Source organism: Apus apus, chromosome 5 (assembly GCF_020740795.1).
Source record: "Apus apus isolate bApuApu2 chromosome 5, bApuApu2.pri.cur, whole genome shotgun sequence".
Taxonomy (NCBI): Eukaryota; Metazoa; Chordata; class Aves; order Apodiformes; family Apodidae; genus Apus; species Apus apus.
This window is the reverse complement of record NC_067286.1, coordinates 20,125,838-20,136,359: the sequence shown is the minus strand read 5'-3', so window position 1 is coordinate 20,136,359 and position 10,522 is coordinate 20,125,838.

The following is a 10,522-nucleotide window of genomic DNA, read 5'->3' as shown; positions in this document are numbered from 1 at the left end:
CCCTTAGTAGGAACCACAGGTAGAATAGTGCTGAGTTACTAATAACTGTAAAACCTTATTGATACCAGTCATGACATTTTGTTGAATCATGATGTCCAGTGCCTCTTTGCACTTAGTGTAGATAATGTAGCTATCAACATGTAATTTCAGTGAAATGGTATATACAGTATGCAGTGCTTTAATTTAATATAATTGATTTTTTTTTTTTATTGAGCCATAGTAGAAAATTTGACTGTCTTTTAAAATTTTCTTGTACTTTCTGTTTTTAATTTGGGTTTTGTTTCCTTTTGGCCACTCAACTGATTAGGTTGCACAGCTTACTTACTGCTTTATCTATCTATTATGGTGTATCCTGTTCTGATAACATTCAGAATCATGTATGTAACCAACTTACTGGAGATACATTACTTTTAGATTTCAAGTACTTAACCAGTGTGGTATGTGTTAATATATGCATGTGTGTAGTTCCCTGGCAGTGAGTGAAAGTGATCCCAGCATAGATTTGTTGCCTTGCAAATGCAGGTGTTATGACATTAAAAATTAATGTTCACCTAGAATTATTAGGTTTTGTTTTATTTTCTTCTTGTTTGCTTGAAATGTTGGGGCTCTTAATCTCCTGAAGTAGGTCACTGTTTAAACTGGCACAATGAATAAGGGGAAATCCATTTAACTGCATTATTTCGGGATGCCCTGGATGTTTTGGCTCTGTTCACTGTGCATCTTTCAGCACTTAGTCACATCACAGCATTGCAGAATCCCTCTGAGTCACTTCCAGTTCCTCCTTGACCACAGACCAGCAAACCAATTACAGTGACATGGCTGTGACTAGGCAAGGCTGCAGGGGGCTGTGGGTTCTCACCAGAGTGCCTAAGAAGTCAAAGCTGGAACCTCTGCTTCATCCCCTTGACAGGAACAGTCTCTGAGCCAGATAGGTACGTCCATAGGCAAAGGTGCACTGTTTCTTTCATTGTTAAAACAGGATATTATTAACTATTGGAAATTAAATGCAAATCTAAAGGCTTCTTGAGCTACTGTGGTTGTTGTACGGGCCTGTTATATACAACAAGTATGTCTGATCATAAAACAGACATGTGAACTATAAAGTCAGTAACAAAAATCTCTGAAATCGGTGAGAAGGTTCTGGGGCCAAATCTGAAGGCGGTCTGAAAGAACATGGGACAACAGGAAGAAGCTGGTTCGTTCCCAGATACCATGGGCCTGGATCTCGTAAATGCAATCATCCTCTGTAAGAGGAAAGAGACCAAGATCAGGCCCCAAAGCACAGGAAGTACTGTGATTGGTGAGTCCTAGTATGATGCTTCAGTATGAATTGCATACTCCAGAACTGTGGACTGCCTATTCATCATCCCTTACCCTCTCTTAAACATGACCAGGCATTACAGATATGTTTTGAGGTGTTTCATGTAAAAAGGATAAAAAAAATAATAAAGTTTGTCTTTTCTTTACATTCAAAAAGTTGCCCAGGTTTTGAAATTACATGAGTATTTGTAGCACAGTTTAAAAATTACTGAATGCATAGGATAAAATTTCTCTTAACTCTGGGCTCTGTTCTATCAGTTTGTTCTTGTAGTTTGAATGCCTTGTAGACTCAGTCTATTTTTGTAGTTTAGATCTGTTAATCCTTTTTTACAGAGTGAACTGTAACTTTCCTGTATAAAAACCCTGCACATTCTCTCTATACTGGAAATGGTTGTGAATATATTATTTCCCTAAGTGTTGTACCCCATACGTACATATAATGAATAAATGCTGATTCATAATTTTCATGTCTTATATCTTTGAGTTTTAATGTCAGCCTGGGCTCAATAGGGGAATGCTTTAGAAAGGAGTTTAGATAAAGCAGTCTGATGTGAGAGGCTATCTGTTCTGAAAACTGCATGCAGAGTAGAATATGGACCCGAGTTTGCCAAAGTATTGGAAATCTCACCGTTCAGTATATCCTTCAAATACAGGATTCTGGCTGCCACTGAGCTCATCTGCCACAAAGGTCAGGATGCACCAACTCCAGTTCTTGTCAATGAAGTCTAGAAAAGTGGGAAGAGTAGGACAATACAATACAATAGTTGTAGTTGCTTTAGAAACCTACTTCCCTCCCCTTGGCTGCTAAAATACATCTCTTCCTCATAGCCTTTCTAAAAAAGTAATAAATAAAGCCTGTAGCTGAACCCCTGGAGCACTTTGTAAAGAAGTCAGTTCTGTTTGTAATACATGAATTAAGAGATGCTCATGAAACAGAGGAATGGTAGTTGCTAATTATGGAGAGAAAGCTCTGACATTCACGCACAGGGTGCAAACGTTATGGAAATAGCGAAAGTACTGTTGTGTCATCAAGACATAACTGAAATCCAGATTGTGAGGTTTAAGTCTGCACAACCCTGGGCTTACTTCTTACTAATCTAACTGAGGCCTGCATCTGCTTGAAAAGTTTCCAAATAAAATCCAGGCTTTGGCAGAGCTTCAGCTGGCTATCTGCCCTTTAAGTCTGTAATGAACCAAATTATACTGCAGCGCTAGGAAGATCTCTGGACAAAAGATAAATCGTCTATCTGCTACCATTTCTGTACCACATTGCCACTTTCTGTCAGAGGCAGAAATGTCCTGGTGTGGTCTCATCAGCAAGCATTGTTAAGTAAATGCATGCTGCTGATCTAAAATTTACCCCTGAAGTTTGTTGTGCTGAGGATTCCCCATCACTCACATACTTTATGTGCGCTATGTACAAATTCCTTCCATTAGAAGTGGTTATTTTGCTACACATCAAGTCAAAAAGTCTGAAATTAAAGACTCAACACTGTGACCTGATTGTTACTTTTTCAAAGCAATGTTTCTGCAAGAATGACCTAAAAAAAAAAAAAAAAAAGCCCATGCAGCATCCAATTCTGCAATTATATGAAGTTGTCCTTTTTGAAAATACATACCCCAAAGGCTGATTCTCTAAGCCTTTTGCAAGCCCTTTGTGTTCTCCTCTTTCTCCATGTTCTCAGCCTCTACAGGTAAATACTGTTTCAGGAGTGTCTTTGTAATATGTCACTCTCTACAGGAAAGCATCTGCTATAAGGTGCTATAAAAGACAATGAGTCATGAATCATTGACCCATGTTAAAAGATATTTCTATATCCCCTGTCAGGCATGAAAGAAAAACCCACTTGAAGGGGTTAAACAGTCTTGTTGAGGACTTAAACAGTATTCTCCTTTGTATTGTACAGTACATGAAACAGCATAAGGATATGAAAATAACAGGGAGCCCCAACTTACAGTGCTTTAGAAGGAAGAAAAAAAACATTTAAAATTACACTCATCTGGGCTAGCAAGAGTTTTTTTGCAGCAAGCACAAATACTGCAAGAATGTAGAAATACCCTAGCAGGGGTGAAACTGTACTGCCAAAGCTCCCTGAAGCTGTGCAGAGCCTTGTGCAGACAAAGCTGAGGTGGCTTTACAGTCTTGGCAAACAGCTATCTGCTGTCTGGCAGGAACAGCATGCAATGAAAGCACTCTTCTGCTACAGCAGGTGCAGGAAGGAACTAGATTGCATGCAAGATCAGCTCTTGTGGTTGTGGTGGCATTTAGCAAGGCCGGCAGGTTCTGCGGTAATAAGCAAAATGTGTCTGCTTAGACAGATAAATTACAAAGCTGACTGTAGCCCACCAAAACTCACAGGGATGGGATCTGAAGGAACAAGGCCTCAAGCTGTTTGTTGTGCTTTTCTAGTACAAGGATGAGTATTTAGAAAAACATCCTAGACTTTGTCTTTCACAATGTTGTGCTATTCATTGTCACTTGTGACTGAACTAAAAATACATTTGCCTTTCCTGTAGTCTTTTATAAGACTGATCTACCTCCATTTGTTGTTTTCTTACTGGGGTGCCTCAAGGTGCTCCATGAATCATTTCCTGTCTTCAATGGACACCACTTGAGAAATGCTGCTTTGGAGATGTGCAAGCGAGAAAAGACAGCTGATGTTAAACTCCATGAAGGGGGAGGAAGAGGGTCAGGGCTAGGAAAGTCACTCAAAATTCATTCCAGTGTTTCACTTAGATTACCAGTATTACCTAAATTGCCAGGATCAACTAAGCTTTGTTAGCTTACTTTTTAGCAATGATTTTTGAAGGTACTACTCCATAGGAATGGGGATTGCTCTAGAAAAAGCTTGGTTTTTTTAGGAAGACCCGCACCTTTGCATGCAATAGCAGGCTGATCCTCTGAGCTGTCTCATGGGTTTCTCCCATTTTTGATTGGCATGTAACCAACGGGTAGGCTTTATACCTGTCCTCGCCATGGCATGTGAATTCACCCTTCTTGAACAAAGAGTAAGTTCAATTTTAAGTCACTAGCTGAACAAACAGGCATCCTTACCTATAGTTCATTTCAGATTTTCTCTTGATGAATTTAAGAACTATTAACCAGAAAATGAAGCATAAAAGAACTGCAGTGTTCTGCGGATAACCCAATAATTACAAACTTGTCTCCACTAGTTAATCTGAGCAACAGCTACAAAATGAAACATGCTTAATTGAGCAGATGATTGTAAATCATAGAATGTTCTAGTCTGTCACCACCCTCACACTAAATAATTTCCTCCTCATGTCTAACCTAAATCTCCCCTCTTCCAGTTTTGATCCATTACCTCTTGTCCTCTCATTACAAGCCCTTGTAAAAAGTCCCTCCCCAGCTCTCCTCTAGGCCCCCTTCAGGCATTGGAAGGCCACTATAAGGTCACCTCAGAGCCCCAGCTATCTCAGCCTGTCCTTGTAGAAGACATGCTCCAGCCCTCTGATCATCTTTGTGGCCCTTCTCTGGACTTTAGTTTTATAATAAAACAAACCCCTTGTACTTGCACACCAAGATACAGATTGACAGTCAGAATTTAGACATACATTGACACTGAATAATTTTGTAGGTACAAGAAGTAAAATGAACCCAACATACTTTTTCTAGATATTTGCTGAGAGGCTTGTATCACTGAAGGTTGTAGTCCAGAGCACTTGCAGAAAGACTTTTGTCTCCTTTGTTGTGCTGTTGTCAGCTGAGATCATTGTTCCTTGGATACTGAGCTCTACTATGATGGGCTTATCTTAGAAAAACTCATCCTGCAGACTCAGGCTGAAATCTGCTGAAAACTGTGTCTCTGAGGTAAAGAAAGGGTATTATTAGTAATCTACAGCAGCAGCCCTGAACCCGATGCTTGTTATTAAAACAAGTAAGCTGATAAAAGGGGTGACTGTAAACTCAGACTTAAGAATGATTCACAAGGCAAAATATACCCAGTTTATTTCTTTTTGTTCTGGATAAAATGAAAGCGTGGGGTCTCAATTCATATGAGGAAAATGGGGTGACTGAAAATGATCTAAGTTGGTTTTTTTCAGTATAAGCCAGAGGGGGAAAAAGAAAAAAAGCAAAAAAAAAAAAAAAGCCTGTTGAGTATGCATTGCCAAAAGCTAGATGTACACCAATGACTGCAAGTAAATTTAGATTTAAAGCTAAAACTCTGCTGTAACCAAGCCAATTATACACTGCAACATGGGACTACTGGCATTAAAGCTGACTGGACACTAGCATGATTGCCTGAGACAAGGCTTTCAGATGCTGGGTACAAAACTTAAAACCTCTGGAGAAGTGGTGGAAAATGCCTTATCACATCCTCCTCTTTCCTGGGATTTTCCGGGAGTTAGAAGTACTTCAGGCCTAACTCAGCAGACCTGGAACCTGTTTGATGTACAGAACCTTTACTACACATGAGCCGTAAGCTGATTACCCACTGCTAGCCTACATGCCCCTAACTTCAGATATGCCTTTGGACTCTTGCCTAAGCTTCAGCACGAAAAAAAAAGCTTCTGTTGAGCTAAAGTCTGAGTTAGGTGGGTGTTTCAGAGTGAGGCTTTCCCCTAACACTCTAAAAAAATGCTTGAGGGTTTTACAGTATTTAAATTTTAAATTAAAAAAATTAAAATTTTAAATTTAAAAAAAATTATTTACATTTTTTCCAATGGAAATAAATTATTTGTAAGAATTGCATTTTAGCACAAAGGGAAAGGGGGCACAATGCACAATATGCAAGGGGGCATTTTGTACAGCTAGATGTTCTATCTTGGATATTAAAACTAGCTAAATAGATATTTATTGCTGGGAAAAAAAAAAAAAAGTAATCTTCTCATTTGACACTCTTTGTGGACTTGTTTTGATACAAAACTTCATTTATTTATTTTTTTTTTTTAAAGAAAATGCAAAACTAATTACATTCACATCAGCATTCAGTGCACAAATTTCTGTATCAGAGAATTAATGAAAATGGGTTTAATCCATCCCCTTGTTCATCCAAAACCCTTTTCTGCCTTTAGAGTAAGAAATTTGTATAAAAATTTTGAGACTCATTGAAGCTGTCACTCAAGCAAAACCTTTCTAATGCTTTCTGGAACCATCCAGACCAAACTGAAAAAAGGCTGTGTTTAAAGTGTCTGTAAAGATTTCACTGCCTCTGCTTTAATTGAACTTCAACAATAATAAGCTCCCTTGAGGTCAGGAGGGCTTCTCTGATGATGGATTAGCTTATTCAATTGCAACTTTACAAAAATCTGTGCAGCAGCACAGTTGACTTATGTGAAGATCCGTGTAAGTCTGGTACTTTAAAAATAGGAAGATGACAAAGAAAAGAAATGTTATTGAAATCTCACCACTGATAATTTTATTCCAAATGGGTAAAACAAGGAAGACAACAAGTACAACCTCTGTGCTGTAGAAAAGACACTCGCCTTTCCTAAATTTGTGCTCCGCCTCTCATTTCTCACAGCTCCTTGGTGTCATCATGGTGCTGATTGATGCCACAGGAAGCATGGCACAGTAATAACGAGAAATAAGTTTGCAAATAAGGTGTTGAATGTTGAGAGTGACTTGGAGGTGGGGGATTTACAGGAAAAGGCCAATTCTTTTTTTTTGTTCTCAGAGGCATGAAGCATTCAAGTGCCAAAGTCCTAGGGTGTTGAAGGGACTTTCCCAGTAGTACTACACAAATGTCAGTCTCCCTTGACTTCCTTTCCCTGCTACCCCTTTCCTCTCTGTCCCTAATCCACCAGGGTTCTCTCCTCCAAAACACCTTTGCACAATTATTGCCCCCATAAGGAACTAGAGTTTTGTCACTCACTCCCACACAGCTGGAACTACACCCCAGGAACAGCCCAGTGCAGTGCTTTTTCTGCCACCTTTTTGTCCTTTTCCGCTCCACGGAGGAAAACTAGTAGTTACCTACAAGGTTTGTATTTGACTAATCAAATCTCTTGCAGTCAGAGAAGTCAGAACCTTGAATTTTTTAATAAGACTAAGAAATAATTATTGGCTAACAGAATAATGTAGTATAACATAAATCCATTAACTGCTGGTTTAAAAAATATCTGTGTCTTTGTATGCTGAGGCAGAACACTGTTGTCAGAGGATTGAATTTCTTTCTTTCATCTACAAAAAGAGTAATTAGGACCAACCCTAACCTGGATGATATACTGACCTCTGTCCCTGCCCAGAATTGAAGGCTGACTAATTAAAAAAATAAATAAATCATTAGCTGAACTTTCAGTAACTGTTTTAAAACATTCATGCAGTGTTGGAAAGGTCAATGTCCAAAGTAGTTTGGAATTCAGATTCTAGCAGGTCTGACGGCTGCCCATTTTCCCCAGGGAAAAGCTAAGTGGGACACCTGAGGGGAGGAGGTTTTGGTCATTAATCCAGGAGTCAGCAGCTGGCCAAGTCCAGTGATCTTAGCAGAAACAAAACATATGCCTAGTGTGTGGTTTCTTGAAGCCTGGGTTTGTTGCCTGGCCTGCCAGTCTGAAGAATTGCTTGCTTTTGCAAGTTTAATAATAAAATGCACGCTAAAGTCAGGGAATAGGCTGATGCTTTAGCCACTCCACTGGGAAACCTAAGGATGCCTCACAGGAATTAGCTGGATAGAAGGATTTTTTTTATTTTATGTGAAACTGATGAAAAATAATTGCTTTTGGAGAAAGGTCACATGAAAAGCTAATGCAGGCAGTCATCTTCATTACTGATGTGTCTTCTTCATGTAGAAACACAGGTGGGGAAGGACAGAGCTCTGATTCTGACTAATGATCAGTCAGAAGGTCTCCATGATGTGACAACATGTGTTCCTGGATGTAGCATGATTGCTTTACAGGAATGTTTCTTTTCACTGATGAAGGAAATTCTATCACAGGATATGTATGGCACCCTCATTCTCCTCTCCTGCTTCTACTCATTTCATTGGAATTGCTCCTCTTTATATGGCGAAATGTAAGAGGAAAAGCAAGCTAAGCACATCAGAAGAAAAATTAATCATTACTGGTATTAGGTCATTATGTACAAAAAGAGATGAGAAGCTACAAAGGTATTGTGATTAATGGTCCAGCAGCTGTGCTCTTCTTGCTAAAATGTCATCTTAATTAATCTCATCTGTATTTTCCAGCACCACAGTGAAGTTAGAGTAACTCATTGTCTGCAGTTTAATAAAACTCTGGCTGCAGCAGCAGTCTGAGGACTGGTCCTCTGCCCACCATGAATAGAAGGTAATTGAGTGAGTTTAGTTATCTGTCTTTGGAGCTAAACTAACAGTTACCTTGTATCTGCTGTGGAGTCCAAGGTCTGAGACAGTATTGCTCAGGGAAACCCATCTGGACAGAGAACATTCTCCACCAGCCCCCAGGACATCCTACAGATCAGCATTTTCTGTCGCCCAGTGCCAGGCATTCGGCATAACCCACCTTCCCTGCAGTGATCAACAAGCAAGCAAATATGAAACCATGTTATTTCCTGATCATGCTAACTGATGCAGCATTTTTCTATGGGTTTTCTGTATTTCATCTGTATAATGAAAACCAACTTAACTGTTTCCCGTAATCTCATATTTCCATACATTGCCTGAAATGCCTCACAGAACCTCGTCTCATCTCCAGTAGTCCCCTAACTCCCAAGGAGCCAAAAGCAGCACATGCCACAGCCTGTCTTGAGCCATTTGGTGCTCACTGTCTCTCTGGGATATGTTTGTTCCTTGCCAGCTGGCAATCAAATACAGACAACCCCTCAAATAATAAAACCAAGATTAATAAAAATGCATACTGTGTATATTACACTTCTGAAATGGCAATCTAGTTTTGAGACTATGATGAAACTTAATTACAAATTAAAATGACATCATCTAAAAAGAATCAGCATATAGAGAATAACGGCATTGCCTTTGTAAAGGCAACTTGAGCATCTCTCTATTTAAAAATACAAAAAGAAACCAACCTGTGTTGTCCATGCATTCATAGCTACTGAGGTACATTCATCCCTGGAGGTTTTTAAGACCAGGTTAGATGACATTTTGTGCAACCTGGTCTAGTTGGTAGGATTCCCTGCTTATGGTAGGGGGGTTGAAACTTGATGATTTTTAAGGTGCCTTCCAACCTTGATGATTCCATGATTCTATGAATACTAGATAAATTAGGAGGGAGTTAGTGGATTTCTTCATTATATGTCTGAATAGCATGCGACAATTTTTTTTTCTTTTTTTTTAAAGAAAAATTCAACCTTCAAGGTCTCATTCAAGACAATGAAATATCTCCTTTTGATTAAGATGTATTTTCAATTAGGATTTGAAGAGAGGAATAATTCTTACTCTGGATCGCCATACTTAGTGAAATTAGTGTGTAGCATCAATTTAAACAGACTTCAACAGGTCATTTTGGTTTATAATGACAAATAGAAAAGCTTACTTAAATACATTACAAGAATTAAGCAAAAAGTCAACACTTTTTTTCAGTATTAAAATACATGAAAGGACTGAGAAGTTTGACAGTGGATGATGTGCTGATAGGGCAAATCACCTTGACTCCCATTAGCTTCAGCTTGCTTGAACACCCTTGAACTATGAGCTGTGAGACTGTTCAGGGATAAAACATGCTGACCTAGATAAAGTCAGAAAACATCCTGTGTGTACTGTAAAATCACACCTCATCTTGGGGCCTTTTGCCCAGTCATAAATTGCTCCTGAGAACATATGCCTGTTGATCTACAAGTGCACTGAGCAACTTGACAACACACATGAAACTGCTGGAGGGCTGTGACAGAGAAATATAATTAACAGTCTTGTGCTTTATGTTCTGGTAAAGTGCTAGATAATGTAAGTATTTACCCAGCTGAATATTCATCCTCCAAATTGCTTCAGATGGAGAACCTAAAATCACACACTTTAGCAGAACAATTTCAAAGACGGGTGCTATCATCAGAGAACAGGAACACGACTAACCCTCCTACAGGACATTCCCCATCCTGCAGCTGAAACTGACCAGTGGATGCAGTTACCTTAGATGGTTTTTGCTCACATTTTTTTGAGGCAGCCTGATTAGAAATTATCCATATCCTCCATTCCAATTCATTTTGTTAAAAGTGGTACAGACCACTGGTAGTAAATATTATTGTTTCAAATAATTTACATACAGGTGAATGAGTGCAAAACAAAAGTATGTAGCAATGCAGCTG